The sequence below is a fragment of the Xenopus laevis genome, chromosome 6S (genome assembly GCF_017654675.1).
Source record: "Xenopus laevis strain J_2021 chromosome 6S, Xenopus_laevis_v10.1, whole genome shotgun sequence".
Classification (NCBI taxonomy): domain Eukaryota; kingdom Metazoa; phylum Chordata; class Amphibia; order Anura; family Pipidae; genus Xenopus; species Xenopus laevis.
Window position 1 is genome coordinate 51,593,301 of NC_054382.1, and position 18,405 is coordinate 51,611,705.

The following is an 18,405-nucleotide window of genomic DNA, read 5'->3' on the forward strand; positions in this document are numbered from 1 at the left end:
ACGTCCTGGAATCCTGGGTACTTTGAGACAAAATGTTGTACTATTAAATTCAGAACATGTGCCATGCAGGGCACATGTGTTAAATTGCCCAGTCTCAGTGCTGCCAACAGATTGCTTCCATTGTCACACACCACTTTTCCGATCTTCAGTTGGTGTGGGGTCAGCCACCGATCGGCCTGTGACTGCAGAGATGACAGGAGTACAGATCCGGTATGGTTTTTGCTTTCCAGGCACGTCATCCCCAAGACAGCATGACAACGGCGTACCTGGCACGTCGAATAGCCTAGGGGGAGCTGGGGGTGCACAGGTGTGGAGGAGGAGGAGGACCCAGCAGCAGAGGACGAAGAAGAGGAAGAAAACGAGGTAGAGAGCGATGGAGGAGTAGAGGTGGTGGCAGAACCGCGTGCAATCCGTGGCGGTGACACCAACTCCACTGTCGTTGTTGAGCCACACATTTCCTGCTTCCCAGCCATGACCAAGTTCACCCAGTGGGCAGTGTAGGTGACATACCTGCCCTGACCATGCTTGGAGGACCATGCGTCAGTAGTCATATGGACCTTTGGCCCAACACTAAGTGACAGAGATGCGGTGACTTGGCTCTGCACATGGTGGTACAGGTGTGGTATTCCCTTTTTTGAAAAAAAATTGCGGCTGGGTACCTTCCACTGCGGTGTCCCAATTGCTACAAATTTGCGGAAGGCCTCAGAGTCCACCAGCTGGTATGGTAAAAGCTGGCGGGCTAAGAGTGCAGACAAGCCAGCTGTCAGACGCCGGGCAAGGGGGTGACTCACAGACATTGGCTTCTTACGCTCAAACATGGCCCTCACAGAAACTTGGCTGGGGGCAGATGACTGGGAATGGGAACTGGTGGTCAAGGTGGAAGGCGGAGTGGAGGGTGGTTCAGACGGGTCAAGGACAGCAGAGGTAGAGCAGTAAGATGCTGGACCAGAAGGAGGGTGGCTTTTAGTTTGCCTGTTGCCTTTGAGGTGTTGCTCCCAAAGTGCTTTGTGCTTGCCGTTCATGTGCCTTCGCATAGAAGTTGTACCTATGTGGCTGTTGGGCTTCCCAAGACTCAGTTTCTGACTGCACTCATTGCAAATTACAACGCTTTTGTCAGAGGCACACACATTAAAAAAATCCCACACTGCTGACCTTTTTGAGGCTGGCAATCTGGCGGTAAAAGTAGAAGTCGGCGGCGTTGGCGGCAATGGCGGGTGCGTTGGCCGGCTGACCACAGGTGCCGATACATGTTGTTGCCCTACTGTTCCCTGCGAGCTGTCCTCCCTGCTTCTTCTAAGTCTTATTCTCCTCCTGCCTCTCTGACTCTCCGTCTCTCCATCTGAACTATCCTCCTCTTGCTCTCTTCTACTGGGCACCCACAAAACATCAATCTCCTCATCATCATTCTCCTCAGATGCATCAATTTCTTCTAACAGCTCACAGAAGGAAGCAGCAGCGGGGACCTCCTCGTCATCACTCATTATGTCCATCTCTGTTGTGTTCTCTGCCAGAATTAAATCTGGTGTAACGTCCTCATCTCCTTCATCTTCTTCTGCCAATAATGGTTGCGCATCACTCAGTTCAAGAAACTCATGTGAAAATAACTCCTCTGACTCCAGTGAAGAAGGGGCGCCGGTGGTGGAGGAAGTGTTACGTGGGGTGCCCATAGCAGTGGAGGATGAGGAGGATGTTGTGGTAAAGTTAGAAACAGTAGAGGATGGGGTGTGCTGTGTAAGCCAGTCAACTACCTCTTCAGCATTTTGGGAGTTCAGGGTCATTGCCTTTTTAAAACTGGGCAATTTCCTAGGGCCACAGGATAGCATAGCAGCACGGCCCCTAGTGCCTCTGCGTGGCGGCCTGCCTTTGCCTGGCATTATTTTTAAAACAAAAACAACAACAACTCAGGTGGTGTTTCTGGAGACGGTATTATTATTGATATTTAGACAGAATGTGAACAAGCTCACAGAGCTAGATGGGAGTTGTTTGAAAATGAAGAAGAAGAAGAACACACTGGGCAAACAAGGCCTACAAGGTCAATGTATACACTACTACAGCAGTGGATACGGAATATATTATTGCTGCCTGAAAAACGTCACTCGGGTGGTGTTTCTAGAGACGGTATTATTATTGATATTTAGACAGAATGTGAACAAGCTCACAGAGCTAGATGGGAGTTGTTTGAAAATGAAGAAGAAGAAGAACACACTGGGCAAACAAGGCCTACAAGGTCAATGTATACACTACTACAGCAGTGGATACGGAATATATTATTGCTGCCTGAAAAACGTCACTCGGGTGGTGTTTCTAGAGACGGTATTATTATTGATATTTAGACAGAATGTGAACAAGCTCACAGAGCTAGATGGGAGTTGTTTGAAAATGAAGAAGAAGAATAACACACTGGGCAAACAAGGCCTACAAGGTCAATGTATACACTACTACAGCAGTGGATACGGAATATATTATTGCTGCCTGAAAAACGTCACTCGGGTGGTGTTTCTAGAGACGGTATTATTATTGATATTTAGACAGAATGTGAACAAGCTCACAGAGCTAGATGGGAGTTGTTTGAAAATGAAGAAGAAGAAGAACACACTGGGCAAACAAGGCCTACAAGGTCAATGTATACACTACTACAGCAGTGGATACGGAATATATTATTGCTGCCTGAAAAACGTCACTCGGGTGGTGTTTCTAGAGACGGTATTATTATTGATATTTAGACAGAATGTGAACAAGCTCACACAGCTAAGTGGCAGTGGTTTGAAAATGAAGAACACACTGGGCAAATAATGCCTACAAGGTCAACGTATACACTACAGCAGTGGTGGATACGGAATATATTATTGCTGCTTGAAAAACGTCACTCAGGTGGTGTTTCTGGAGACGGTATTATTATTGATATTTAGACAGAATGTGAACAAGCTCACACAGCTAAGTGGCAGTGGTTTGAAAATGAAGAACACACTGGGCAAATAATGCCTACAAGGTCAACGTATACACTACAGCAGCGGTGGATACGGAATATATTATTGCTGCTTGAAAAACGTCACTCAGGTGGTGTTTCTGGAGACGGTATTATTATTGATATTTAGACAGAATGTGAACAAGCTCACACAGCTAAGTGGCAGTGGTTTGAAAATGAAGAACACACTGGGCAAATAATGCCTACAAGGTCAACGTATACACTACAGCAGCGGTGGATACGGAATATATTATTGCTGCTTGAAAAACGTCACTCAGGTGGTGTTTCTGGAGACGGTATTATTATTGATATTTAGACAGAATGTGAACAAGCTCACACAGCTAAGTGGCAGTGGTTTGAAAATGAAGAACACACTGGGCAAATAATGCCTACAAGGTCAACGTATACACTACAGCAGTGGTGGATACGGAATATATTATTGCTGCTTGAAAAACGTCACTCAGGTGGTGTTTCTGGAGACGGTATTATTATTGATATTTAGACAGAATGTGAACAAGCTCACACAGCTAGATGGCCACTGGGCAAATAATGCCTGCAAGTGCACTACTATTGGTGCACTACTATGAAGAACAGCAAACAGCACTGGACACCTTAAAGAACAGTAAGATAAGTAAAATAAAAAAAAAAATTATATGTATATTAAAAAAAAAAATATTCTCGGGTTGGTGCTGCTGAACTACTAGGAGCAGCACAGTAGCACACCAGTCCCACTCCCCAACACTGCTAGACTAATAGCACTTGGCTGTTAAAGTAGCAAAGTAAAACAACAAAAAAGAAAATAAAAGCAGTCCTTACAAGGACTATTGGGTTATTACAGCAGTCAGCAGATGAGATCAGAAGAGATCAGTGCCCACAGCAGGCAGCTACATACAGAGCACTGCAGTAGAAGGTAGATTACTAGCCAGCAAAGCTACCCTAAAATGTCCCTCAAATCCCTGCAGACTTCTGTCCCTCCAATACAGAGCAGTATCAAGTAGATTACTAGCCAGCAAACTTACTATCAACTGTCCCTCAAATCAGTGAAATCACTAGCAGCTCTCTCCCTACACTAGCTCTTCCAAGCACACACAGGCAGAATGAAAAAACGCTGCAGGGCTTCAGTTTATATATGGAAGGGGAGTGGTCCAGGGGGTGTGGGGGTGGTCCAGGAGGGAGAGCTTCCTGATTGGCTGCCATGTATCTGCTGGTCTGGGGTGAGAGGTAAAAAAAAAGCGCCAGGTAAGGCGAACCCAAAATGGCGAACGTCGCGCGACGTTCGCGAACTTGCGGCGGACGCGAACAGCCGATGTTCGCGCGAACAAGTTCGCCGGCGAACAGTCCGCGACATCCCTAATAATAGTAAACATAACAAAATGTAGCAGTTGCTGCAAACTAAAATAATGCATGCTAAATACAGAGGGAAAAGTAAGTATTCTATATGACAGTAAAGAAAGTGCTACACAGCAAAACTTCGTCTCACTTGTTGCACTGTTGGGTGCAAGCTGAATTCCCCCTTCCGGGGAAAACATTCAGTATTATACATCCAATCCAGCAGCACCCAAAGTTGCTGTTGCAAAGTTGCTGTTTAATCTTTCTTGTTTACTCCAACACATCTAAATGAATATGCTGATTTTACAAAAAACTATGATACACTTGTTGTTTCAGGTTATGTCACAATGCACCAACAGCAGCAACAAAATAGTTCTTTACCTTTGAATGTAACATGGTAGCACAGTAAAATATTATCTTTTATGTAGTATGGCTGAATGAACCCTTTATAGTACACATCAATAAAATAGGGAGTTTGTTTGTAAGGACACTTAGAGGCCTATTTACTAAAACTCAACTTTTTCTCACTCAAAAAATATTTGATCAAACTCCCAAACCCGAATTATTTTTCAAAAAAAAATCGGTACGACAAAAGGTTGCGATAAAATGAGCATCAATTAGAATCATGCAAGCCAAAAACTTAATTTTTTCAGATTATCAAACAAAAAAGCAGCACAAACAGCCCGACACTATTGAGAATCCTAAAGTTAAAAAAACATGTTCCAATTGTTAAAGGGACCATCTGACATTGACTTCTAGATAATTTCGATAGGTTATAGAAGTAGTAATATTTGGATTCTGGATAAACTCAGGAGCAATCATTATTCACAGTTATTCACCAATCCTTCACTTGTTACAATTACAGAATTAGAGCTCCTACCCTCCGAGTCTCCCCTCAGATTCTCTCTTGGCTTACAAAGGCGTCTGGCCCAGGTCGAAGAACACCTCAAAAATGCCCTGCCTAGCAGGAAAAGGGCCTACCTGTCAGGGAGAGGTAGGGGAACTGTGGAGGCAATGATGGGAAGGGAGAGTCCTAGATCCAGTACTGTGCACAGCAGGAATAGGGTGACAGGGATCAAGAGCCATTCAGGATGAATAATGATGGAGTGGACAAGGATCAAAACAGGACGGTGCGGTGGAAGAGAGTCAGACAGGAATAGTAACAGGACCAGATTAGGATGTGCAGGCAAAGAGAGTCAGTCAGGAATAGCAACAGGACCAGATCAGGAACAGGTGAAGGAACAGGACTGAAACAGGAGAAGGCGCAAGGTCAGTAAACGCGAGGTCAGACAAGGCAAGGTCAGGAAAAGGCAAGGTCAGGACAAGGCAAGGTCAGAGCTAGACACCAGAGCTAGAGAACCAGAGCCAAGGAAAATGCCACAGTGCTAAGGTTAGGCAATGGTTGTGAGGAGGGCTGGCCTTATATAGAACAGGGTCAGCGCTGATTGGTTGACCCCAACCCGCCAATAAGGATGCTGGGATGAGTTGGCTAATCCTGAGACCAAGCCGAAGTATAAATAAGAACTTGCTGGCTGCTCTCCTGGCCCTGTTGTTAGGACAAGCAGCCAGTAATCAGCAGGTCTAAGGATCAAACCCCAGCAAAGCCTGACACTAGCCTTACAACCCAGACACTGTGCCTCAAAGTTTTACATTCTCCACATAATTTTCATTTTGCCACATGGCAGTACTAGTCCCTAGTCCCTGAATGGCAATAGTACTGTTCTGAGACTGATCTATTGGCTTGCTACCACTTCTCTATAGTTTATACTAACAGTTTAGAGCTTTTTTGATTCCCCAACGTGTAGTCCAACACGATTTTCCATCCCTCCCTTAGTCCAAAACAAAGTTACAGATGTATGAAAACATAATCACATCTGTAACCCCTCTATAATTATGAGATAATAATAAAACTAAGCATCATAAAGGCTTACTCTAACTGTTCTTCACTTGTTTGTATATTGGTGGGTTTTTGTAAAACATGACAAGCCACTACAGAACAAAAATACAGCTGAAAGATCCATTCCTCTTCTGTTTCTAAACAAAAGTGGCAGAACATAATGTGAGAATCATCAATATACTGAGATTATGGAGTTTATTATCTTCTAGAATTAAGCAATGCGATTTCTTAAGATATTGTTTACCCTAATTTCTATAGTGTTACTATTTTACTTAATTCTCCTTCCAAACACAGGTTTCCATCATTCCATGGGGCAAATTCACTAAGATTCGTAGTTGCGCCAGGCGTAACTTCGCCGCACTTCGCCACACTTCGCCAGGCGTAGTTTCACCAGCGCTCCGCAAATTAACTAAAATCCGAAGTTGCGCACAGGGGTAGCGTAAGGTTGCGAAGTTGCGCTATCGTTGATTTGCTAACTGAAGCGAAGTTACGCTAGCGATGGTTAATTTGCATATGGCGCCAAATTAAATTTTCAATGGAGGAATACGTAGAATCATTACAAATGCCTGGGAAACCTTCAAAACATCAAATAAAATTTTTTTTTGCACTACACATGTGCCCACTGTATAGTTAAGTTGCCATGAGTTAGGAAATGTAGGGGGGAAGGAGGGGAGCCCCAAAAAATTTTTCGATCTTTTTCAGCCTATCACCCATAATATAGAAAAGCGTTTTTTGGGACTTAGATAAAATTTTAACTTTTTTTGAAGCAATCCCTATCTACTCTATTGCACTTCGCCTGGTCTGAGGTGGCGAAGGAAGTGTAGCGTTCAGTACACTGCGCGCATTAGTGAATTTGCGTAGTTACGTCCGTAGCGAAAATTCGCCAGGCGTAAGGGTGCGAAGTAACACTAGCGAATTTACGCCAGCGTTCATTAGGGAATTTGCGAAGTAACGAAAATGCCCAACCATAGCGAATTGACGCTAGCGTTAGGCGCTTCGGCGCTTAGTGAATTTGCCCCATGTCCTTTATTTCTCATTTACAGTAAATACATGGGAAGCTTTCAGTTTTGAAGCCACCTGCAGAAATCGTACATATGTACCCATGACAATGAGCAAAAACACTCTAACTAAAATGGTTCCATCAAAATCTCTAAATATTTGAAAAAACCTCATAACGTGCAGAATGTTTTCATATTTGGGTTTGCAGTGAGTTTAGGTTCCTTCTGAAAAGCCTGGGGTTACTGTGGCGATTGGGTAATTAGCCCAGTATCAGTGGTCAGTGTGATAGAAGGTGCCAAAAGAACACGCAAGGCAAGAGGCTCAACCACCATGGGTGATATCACCAAGGGACAAGTTGAAACTACCTAAAGGAAAGTTTGGGTGAAGGCGGAAGAGGCAGTGTCAAATGTTCATGTGGGGAGAAAGCCATGTAACAGCTGTTAAAGTTACAGTTGGTCATGAGAATAGAGACAAGGCCAAAGGAGCTGTTTAGTACACAGTGTTTGCTGTAGCATGGAAACCATCCAGTCCCTCCAACAGTTCACCTGATGCAATCCGATGTACAGTATGAGGTACACATGGATAGAATGGTGTTCAGCTATAGGTTAGTGGGAACCTATAGGTACTTCATGTGAGGTAGAGGGAGAAGTTTGTGCACTGTGTTGGTGTACCTATCGAGGAAGCAGACCCTGTGGGACGGCTAGGGGGACAGGGGGGCCCAGACCATGGGGTATCTGTACAAAGCTACTGTGGCAGGTGGGTAAACTCAAAAGTTCACCCATCTGCCACAGTGGACAGGTGGGTAGAGGGGGGGGGGTCAATGTTACTGTTTGCTCCGGGCCCCTCCAAATATTTTTTTTTTGCAGAATGGGACCCAGCAACAGGTAGTTAGATCAATACACTGTTGTACACGTGCTGTACATGACAAAGAAGTGGGGTAACAAAAATGTTGGTAACCCCCTCAACAGTTCACAACATTGTTCTAGAGCTGGTGTAATCCCAGACTTAGATTTAGAAGAGAAAGTAAGTGTGAGAGAAGAAGAAGTGTTGAATGTGTACTTCAAAAGAGCCACTAGTGTTTCAAGGCTGTGCTATTGTAATTCATGTGACTAGTCTTTTCTTGGTTCATCACATCTAGGTGTACCATGTCTGCTTTCCCAGTAAAGGCTTACTTATCTTTCTAGGGGGTGGAACTTTTACAAATGCAAGAACACTAATGGCACAAAATTGTACCCCTTTGTGCTCATTCAACACTTGCATGCAAAGAATATCTACAATTTGCATCTAGCTCCAGATCATATTTCCAGTGTAAGGTGCAGAGCTGACAGACCTAGGGCAGCCCTTTTGGAACTTCTTGCAGTAAGGCAGGTGGTAATAACAGGGCAATCTGCTCCTGCTGGGCTCCCTAACCTTCATATCATAATGGCAGTGCTGTATTCTTTGACATAATTGACCAGATTAAATATATTGCAATATATGGACAACCAATCCCTGTTTTGCTTAAGGCACAAAATGTTTCAATGTCTTTATATATGATAATAGGTTGAGTGCAGAGGACCTCTTGTATTTGTCTATGTGAATTTTGTGGTCACAACCTCATTGCACCCCCACTTGATGTTTTTTAAAAATTTGTGGTGATCATAACTTTCCCTTGTTTGTTATAGTTATACAGGAGCAGCGGCCAGCTCCTTGTTGTAACTCCCACCCTTCCCAGCTATAGTCAGGTGATCCCACTGGTGTCTAATAAAAGGGCAACCAAGTTTGGGAGTTTTCCTTTGAAAGCAGCAAGTAAGTTGGAAAATTAGTACATTGCAGCAAACAGAACATGTTCTGTCAGGGTTTTATTTCATATGTACTTGAGCTCTTATTATTGAAGATACTTTAAATGTACCAATGCTATCTGGATATAATTCATAATGTTTTTATGGTTAAATTCAGTTAAATGTTATATCTACATTTGCTCATTAGAGGGCAGTGTGGAACAGGGAAATCCATTGATGGGAAAATTTCTAGTAAGAGGTGGTCCACCAGTGTCATTCAAGGTGAGGGAATAGCCCTGAGGACCTTTTTGGCAGTTGTATTCAGGAAACTATGAACCAATGGCCCAAAAGAAGCCTACTTCAGGCAAAATGCCCAAGTGAGGGCCAAGTTCATTATTTCACAGAAGTTAGAATAGCTAGACTAATAGCATATTCTGTGGAGCTTACATTAGCTGGTGAGGGTCAGGGATATGCCAACTAGCCCATTAGCTTAGTTTCCTGTTAAGCAGTCTTTCAGGTTCTTGCTAGAAAGCTTCTTCTAAATTATTATTGCAGGACGCCTTATTGTGTTGTCTGGGCCAGCCAGAAGTTGAAGGAGAGTACATGGAGTGAAGGTACCTTGGTGGCAATCTGTATCTATAATACAGTACGTTGTACTGCTACTTTAAGACTGCAAAAAGTCCATTTGGAAAAATTGGTTGCCTTTAAAGTGTTTGTTACCAGTGTAGTGTTAGGAAAGGGTACAGCAGCCTCATTGCAAAGCAATCTATATTATCCCATCTTTCCCAACACACCAAAGAAGCATAAGTAGCTATGAAAATAATATTGTCTTTATAAAACCTACATGCTGTAACATAATTAAAATGTCCATATTAGCTCCCCTATACTGTACATCATTTACATGTTCTCCTTTTGATTGTCAGAATGTTAGCTGGAACTGAAATACTTTGTTATGCAGCATCTGATTTATTTCTACCGAGTCCCAGTGTATTGTCCATTACTCATCCTTAAAACTTTGCATTATTAAAGGCACATCATGTTCTTTTATGAGAAGCCAACACTTTCCCAGGCTATTTTTCTGAGGTTTTTTTGTTTTAGTAAGAAACATCTTGCACTATGGCTTTCTCCACAGGAGTGCATTTTATTCAGTAAATTGATTTCTTTATAGTTTCTGGAATTTCTAGTTTCTTGTTTATGATTTAGCATTTTTTTTTGTACCGAATGAGGGATTATTAATAAAGTGTAAAAGAAATCACACTAAAAAGTGGTGCAAAAAGTAATGCATGAATTAATGGTATAATTAATTAATCCCCTTCCTCTATGTGCACACTGAAATACTAGATAAATTCACAGCAAGGTCCAATAACTGTATTGAATTTCCAATGAATCCAGGATATGCAGAATAACCAAGAGCAGTTCATTAAAAAGTCAATGTTTCAGAATAAGAATGCCATACTTGAGAGATTAATGAGCAAAATATTTCCCCAGATATGGATTTGCAGCGAAATTGCCATTGCTGATTTTTTTCATGAAACCAAACCACAGTAAAATTTTGCGACAAAAAAATTCACTGCAAAAAAACATTGTGCCCATTGACTTCAATGCATTTCATGATTTTTTTCAGCTCATCACTACGGTACCTACTTTTTCTAAACATGATTTAGGAAAGGATCAATTTGTAATTCTAAAACATTTTTAAAAAGTGGCGCCTAGGGACTCATGGAGCAAGTGAAGTTTACTTCTTTTTTTTTTTTTTCCAATAATGCTTTTAAAAATACATGCTACTATATTTTTTATAGGCACTATAAACACAGTTTTTCCATTAGGCTTCACATATTTACTTTGTTCCTTTCATGCATTTCCAGCCCTTGGGAAGATATAGTAATTGTCCTTGATGATATTCCAGATAACTGACATTGCAGATATTTAAATATTTAGCAGATTGGTGGTTATTTTGAAATGATGAAGAAGTACTTTCAGCAGAAATATACTGCTTTTCATTTTCTTAACAACAAGCTGGCTGTCTAATAATCCCTGAACATGTTTTATCACTTGAAGTGATGCAGATTATCTATAATGATGTCTTTACTTTATCTCAAAACTCAGGTCCTCCATCAGCAGCAGCTGAAACCAATGGCAGCCAATTACATATTATATTTCTTCCTAACTTTTATCAGTTGGTAAAAGTTTTCAAAGAAATAAGTCTTTTTTTCCAATAACCCTAGCCATACTTTGTCCTGTCCCAAACGCATTGTTTCAAAGTGTTCAGCATGCATTTCAACAGATGAACAACCCCATATGTAATGGCCCTAAAGATTTAAGGTGGCAACATTTTAGAAACACTATCTTAACTATGGCACCAGTAGTGTAACCATGCTGCCCCCCCCCTGCAAAAAAACTTCAGAGGGATCCGGCACACTGCAGCTCCTACTTGGCCCTCCCTCCATTGGAGAAGGTAAGAGACCTACTGGGGAGGGGGGGGGGGTTTCTTAATTATAAAGGACCCTGTGGTCCAGACCTCCTTATTCCTCACAACTGCGGGATCTGCTTCCTCTATAGCTATGCCACTGTATTGCACAACAAAATCTAATATTAGCCTGCATAGCTTAAGAAGACAATGTTGGAAAATGGTGGTTTATGCTGAATGATCTCAATGCATATTGCAAAAGATGCAGAATTAGTAACTGCATTCAAAGACAAGGGTTTGAGAAGAGTGAGTTTCTTTTTTCAGAAACATATATTTATTTATAAATTAGCTGGAGATATTGAGCTGAGAGATGTGCAACTAAACTGGTTAAGGCGATGGAAGATTTAAATTATGAGGGTGGACTGTTAAGGTTGGGGTTGTTTTCACTGGAGCCAAAACTCTTGTGAGGGGACATGATTACAAGTACATTAGAGGACATTATAGACAAATAGCAGGGGACCTTTTTCCCATTAAGAGAATCATTGCACCAGAGGTCACCCCTTCAGACTAGAAGAAAAGAACTTTCATTCCAAGCAACGTAGGTGGTGCCGGATGATGTTGTGATGGCTGATTCTGTAAATGCTTTTAAGAGTGGCTTGGTTGATTTTTTGGACAATCACAGTATCCAAGGCTATAGTGATACTAACATCTACAATTAAAGAAGAATTAAAACCTAAAATGAATATGTTTAAAAATGCCATATTTTATATAGTGAACATATTGCACCATCCTAAAGTTTCAGCTCCTCAATAGCAGCAATGATCCAGGACTTCAAACTTGTCACAGGGGATCACCAACCTGAAAAGTGTCTACGACACTCACATGCTCAGTGGGTTCTGAGCAGCTGTTGAGAAGCTAAGCTTAGGGGTCGTCTTAAATTATCAAGCAGAAAATGAGGTTGGCCTGTAATATAAGCTGATACTACAGGGCTGATTATTAATTTCTGAAGCTAGTAGCACTGGTTTCTGTGCTGCCATGTAGTAATTATCTGTATTAATTACTAATCAGCCTTATATTGTGACATTTATAGTATATATATTTAGTATATTGTACGTTAGACCAGCTCAGTAAGTGACATCAGCACAGAGCATGTGCAATGAATCAGCAGAAAAAAGATGGGAGCTACTGGGGCATCTTTGGAGGCACAGATTATTATTACTAACGTGTATTTATATAGCGTCAACATATTTTGTCTTCTCTGCTAAAGGACTATGGTTGCCTTGGACTGGTACAGAAGCCCAAAACTTACAATGTTCAACATTTGTAGCCAACTTTTTTAGTTAAGATTTTGTTTTCCTTTAATATAGATATTGGTACTAGTGATGTGCAGGTCAGGCTTTTCCCACCCTGCACCCACCCTCACCTGCCTGAACCTGAATTCTGGGATCCTTTTATAGAACCGTGTTGCAGATGACATCACAAAAGGGGCGGGTGAGAGGCGCGTGTCTATAAAAGTTCAACCCAGAAGTTGGAAGCCGGCATTAAGAAGGTCGCGGCCTGGAAAAGGGGGGTGCGAGGTGGGCAAATAGTTTTAATTTTTTATTATTTATCCTAGCAACCATGCATTCATTTGAATAAGAGACTGGGATATGAATAGGAGAGGACATGAATAGAAAGATAAGTAATACAAAGTAACAATAAAAATTCATTTGTAGCCTTACAGAGCATTTGCTCTTTGTATGGGGTCAGTAACCATTTCAGTGTCAAAATAGCCTCTTATTTCTGAACAAAAAAAGACATCTTTCACTGTTTACTATAAACAAATATAATAAATGTTTCCCATGAAACCACATTAGATATTTAGCAAGAAACTCATTAAGCAGAAGTAGATGTAGTATTTAGTTACTCAGCAAAACAAAATCCTTATATGACCTCTAAGAGAAACATTTTAATCTATTATCTACATTCTAATGGTTTACTTGCCATGATTTCAAAGCAATTAAACATGTTAGAAAGTTATCATGTAGATATTAAGCAATGCAACAGCAATGCAATGACTTAAAACTCCTAGCACCTGAATTAATATAGCAATTATTACCTCAGCTGTGAAGAGGAAGCCAGAGGGAATGTAGGCTATAGGTGAGAAGAAACAAGTAAGACCCTTAGGGTAATACTGCATTTCAATACATTTTTAACACTCATCTGTGTTGCATGCAGGCAGTGTTAAGAGTTCAGGATAGGACGTGCTAAAGATTGTGATCAATATGTGATAATTGCCATTAACATGTGTGTTCCGCTATGTAAAAAGCAGGGAAACCCATCTGCTCTTGATATTTTAAAGCTGCTTCATCCACAAAATTCCACAATTTTTGCAGTTTTCAGATAAAGACAAAGGATTTTGTGTATATGGAAATTACTTGATGATTCTGCACCCAGGCATATTAATGGCTTTTGTCGAGAGTGCCTGTATTATAGTGGAATGTATTGGATGGTTAAGTACCTGGCACCAGTGTTTCTTCAATGAATCTAAATGACTTTATACCATGCTTAAACTGCAAATGCTAATGGAGGCAACAGCAATGACCCTAACCAGTTGATTGTGGGAAGTTGAGGAGCAGTACCGATACTACAGAGAAGGCCGTTGATACTTTTCCCTGATATACCTACACATCTGATATCTGATCCCTGATTACTTGCACTTGTAGGCCGGAGTTTGTTTGGGATTAAGCCCTGGCTGCACTAATTGCACAAGGTATGCACAGATGCATGGAGGAAGCGGCAGTCTGTGACTAGCCAGGAGGGCTATGGTCGCCTTCGGGGGATCGCAACTTGGATATGAGAACTGCCTCCTTGGGAGCATCAGCGCCAGCCTGAGTTTGTTTGGGATTAAGCCCTTGCTGCACTTAAACTGCATAAAGTGAACCCAGTTGCATGGAAAAAGTGACGGGCGGTGATCCTTGCACCCGTGTGATTAAGGGGACCCCAAGTGAGGTAATTTTCTCCTGTCAGGTGAGTTCTGGTCGCCTTTGGTTGATCGCGACTTGGACATGAGAACTGCCTCCTTGGGAGCATCAGTAGCCGTGGGAAAGGGGATGCACTGCTACTTGGGAGTGTCACAGTGATGGCCTTTGGACTGAAAATGTGGTCTTGACATGAGGTGTAATAATGACACAAAGTGATGTTTTGTTAAGCAACACGGGGGTGTGATTATACTTTTTACCAATATTTTTTTTTTTTATTCTTGTATAATTTTGATTAAAATAAATTAGTGGTATAAACCACATACACTCATTATTAAATTAAATGGTGTTTGTGCACAATGGGAATTACCTATACTATAAAGATTATCCATAGAGATAGATAGAGATAGAGAATGGGAATAGTAATTACATATGTATGTTTTTGGGGTTAAAGGTGTTAGTATAGATTATCAAATTTTTTGCATATATTGATGAATTGTCACATAGTCATCAACACAATTTTGTGATTATAAGTGGTATGTGTCAAGACCTATGAATCCATTTATTTTAACGGTGCAAAACCATGTTCCCAGTGTGCAACATGAAGTAAGGCAGAATTTGTAGCTATGGTGATAGAACTTGGGACCCAAAATAATATTACTGAGTGATAGAATGTGAGGTAGGTGGGAGTTAACTGATAAATTAAATTAAATTAAGGGATATAGCACGAACATACTAAGTAACATTAAGCTATTTATTAAGGGTTAAACTAAAGAGGCTGAATGGGATAAACTGTGCTGGATCTGTAGTAACTGGGGTGGAACATGGAGAGTAGCCTACTTCATGACTGGTAGCTTTCAACTATTGTGTTAAACTATAAAATACCTGCTCAGAGAATGACACATTAGCAACAATGTTTATATAGTTTATGTGAGGTGTTACAAAACTGATACAGTTAAAATGCTATTTTGTGTCTTGTTTTTAAACTTTTTTTTTTAAAAATGATAGGTGTATGGGTAGGACTCCATGAGCTATTTTGTCACGATCCGATGCGCTGCGACAAAAATAAGGTAAGAGAATTGTCGCATGGTGTCGCAGCGTTGAACCGACGCAACACGACAAAACAAAAATAAGGCAAGAGATAGAATTGTCGTAGCTTTGATCCGACGCGACACGACTGTCGGATGCATCGTGTTGCATTGGATCAACACTGCGACACCATGCGACAATTCTATCTCTTACCTTATTTTTGTAGCATGCAACAATTCGCATGCGTTTTGTCGCAGCGAGTCGGATCGCGACAAAATCGCTCGTGGAGTCCTACCCTATATGTTGTATATTTTAAATGGTGGTCACTTTTCCCGCCAGTAAGTGGATTTAAGGCATGTACATTGAAGATTTGGCACTTTGAGAAAGGCCTTGGGTTTGGCCAAAACGTCAGTCTTTAGTTCTGCAATAAAACATGTTTTTCAATTATAAGCCCTGTGAGTGCAGATCTTTTCGAGTGAATGGAAATTATGTGATGGTTCTGCACCCAGTCATATCAATAGCTTTTGTCGAGAATGCCGGTATTATAGTGGAATATATATATATATATATATATATATATATATATATATATATATATATATATATATATATATATATATATATATATATATAGTCAACTACAAGAGGTCCTCTGCACTCAACCCATTATCAATATATTTAAGACAGAGACATTTTTGTGCATACTGCTACTAAAAAATGCCTTACCCTTTAAACAACACAGGGATTGTTTGTCCATATATTGCAATATAATCTACAGTCTGGTCATTTCCCTATGGGACCAGACTGTAAATTATATCCTTATAAACGGCGCGTTCTGGCGTCAGAACGTGCCGTTTATAAACTTAAAGAGACAGCACTTGTAGCTGCTGCTCTCTCCTCTACACTTGTTTCACACAGTTTGGCTTTCATGCGCCACATTTCCTTGCTTCGCCTGCACTTAACACGCTCCACCTGTTTCACTGCCTCCCATCTATCGGCTGCACGTTCCTTCCTCCCAGAGTCCCAGGTCACCTGCAGCTGCCTCCCTGGACGGTGTCGCTTCCCTCCTCACACTATTCCTCTACTCTCCATGCCCCTCCCGTCCACTATAGCAAGTCTTGCTCCCCCCTCCCATCCATCATCTCAAATCTCGATCCCATTCGCACCAACTATCGCATGTCTGGGAAGGGGGTGTGACTTCCTGTGTGAGGAGAATAACTGACTTTACTGTTGTGAGGTAATTTTGAGTAAAACAGCAGAAAAAAAGATCGCAAACACAGAAAGGAATCAGGAGTTACGATTTCTAACCATATTGCAGACAGAAAAAGTTTCACTCCCCTCCCATCAATCATCTCAAAACTCGCTCCCCCTCCCATCCACTATCGCAAGTCTCGCTCCCCCCCTCCCATCACTATTTCAAGTTTCACTCCCTCTCCTTCCCTTGGCCCACCCCCATCTCTGATACAGCAGAATGTCGTCACACAGAGCAGGCTCCTCCAAAACAACAGAAATCAAAAGTAATACAGGTAAAAAGCAAGGACAGGATGTAAAAATTGAGCTTAGAAACTGTAGATTATAATAAATAATGTACCCCCTACTCAAAATTTATAAATATATTATAAGCACCTCGGAGTTATGTGACCTGTATAAAAGCACTCGGCCTGCGGCCTCGTGCTTTTATGTGGTCACATAACTCCTCGGTGACTGATAATATCTTTATAAATTACAGTAGGGGGTACATTATCCACTATATATTTAAGCTGGCCAACTACGTCAAAGTCATCCCATATCTGGCCAGTCCTACGCTTAATTTTCATCTGATTCATTAAGAATTCAATTGCTTAATTATACATTTTACAAAAGGGACTAAGTTTTACCTGCAACTTACTAGCTGCTTTCAAAGTAAAACTCCCAAACTTGGCTGCCCTTTTATTAGACACCAGTGAGACCAGCTTAAATATATTGCAATATATGGACAAACAATCCCTGTGTTGTTTAAAGGGTAAGGCATTTTTTAGTAGCAGTATGCACAAAAATGTCTCTGTCTTAAATATATTGATAATGGGTTGAGTGCAGAGGACCTCTTGTATATAAATATGGATATATGGAGAGAGAGAGAGAGAGAGAGAGAGAGAGAGAATCACTCAAGTGGAATCACTGGAAATAGACAGAAACCTACTGAGACATCTGTTATCCAGAAAGATCCAAATTACGGAAAGGCCATCTCCCATACACTCCATTATAATCAAATAATCCATTTTTTTCTCTGTAATAATAAAACAGTACCTTGTACTTGATCCAAACTAAGATATAATTAATCCTTATTGGAAGCAAACCCAGCCTATTTGAGTTTCTATGATTAATTATTTTCTAGTAGACATAAGGTATGAAGATCCAAATTATAAAAAGGCCATTATACCAACAACCTCAGGTCCCGAGCAATCTAGAGAACACGTCCCATACCTATATCTCTCTGTTTCTATCGTTTATCCTTTTATAACTTAGTCCATTGCAAGTTTACTCCTCATAATGGGATGAACTTTTGATTAAAAGATGTGTGAACATTCCAGTGTCATTTAAATTCATTTAAAAGTACACCAGTTGTACAAGAAGATCATTCCATAGAAACAAAGCAAAGTCTGGTGATACAGTAGATTTCATCATTAGAGACAGGCAACCAGACATTTGAGATGATAGTTCTTGAGTTTGAGCACTCAAGCTTAAGTCCCAACACCAGTCTTTTACTTTACTTTGGGTCTCTAAGCAACTGGATTACATATTCATGCTGCTAACCCCAATAACGCTTTTTGGTATAGTTAGGGGTTTCCAACTATTTTGTGTTCCTAAAGCTCATAAATGTAGAATCTAATCTACACTCTAGCTAGTCTTTATTTATGGGGACCATGAATTGGCCACACAGTTAGATTGATCTTCTGTCTTAAAAGAGGTTGTTCACCTTCAAACACTTTTTTTAAGTTCAGTTGTTTTCAAATAGTTCACCAGAAATAAATACTTTTTTCCAATTACTTTCTATTTGTGACTGTTTTTCTAATATTGAA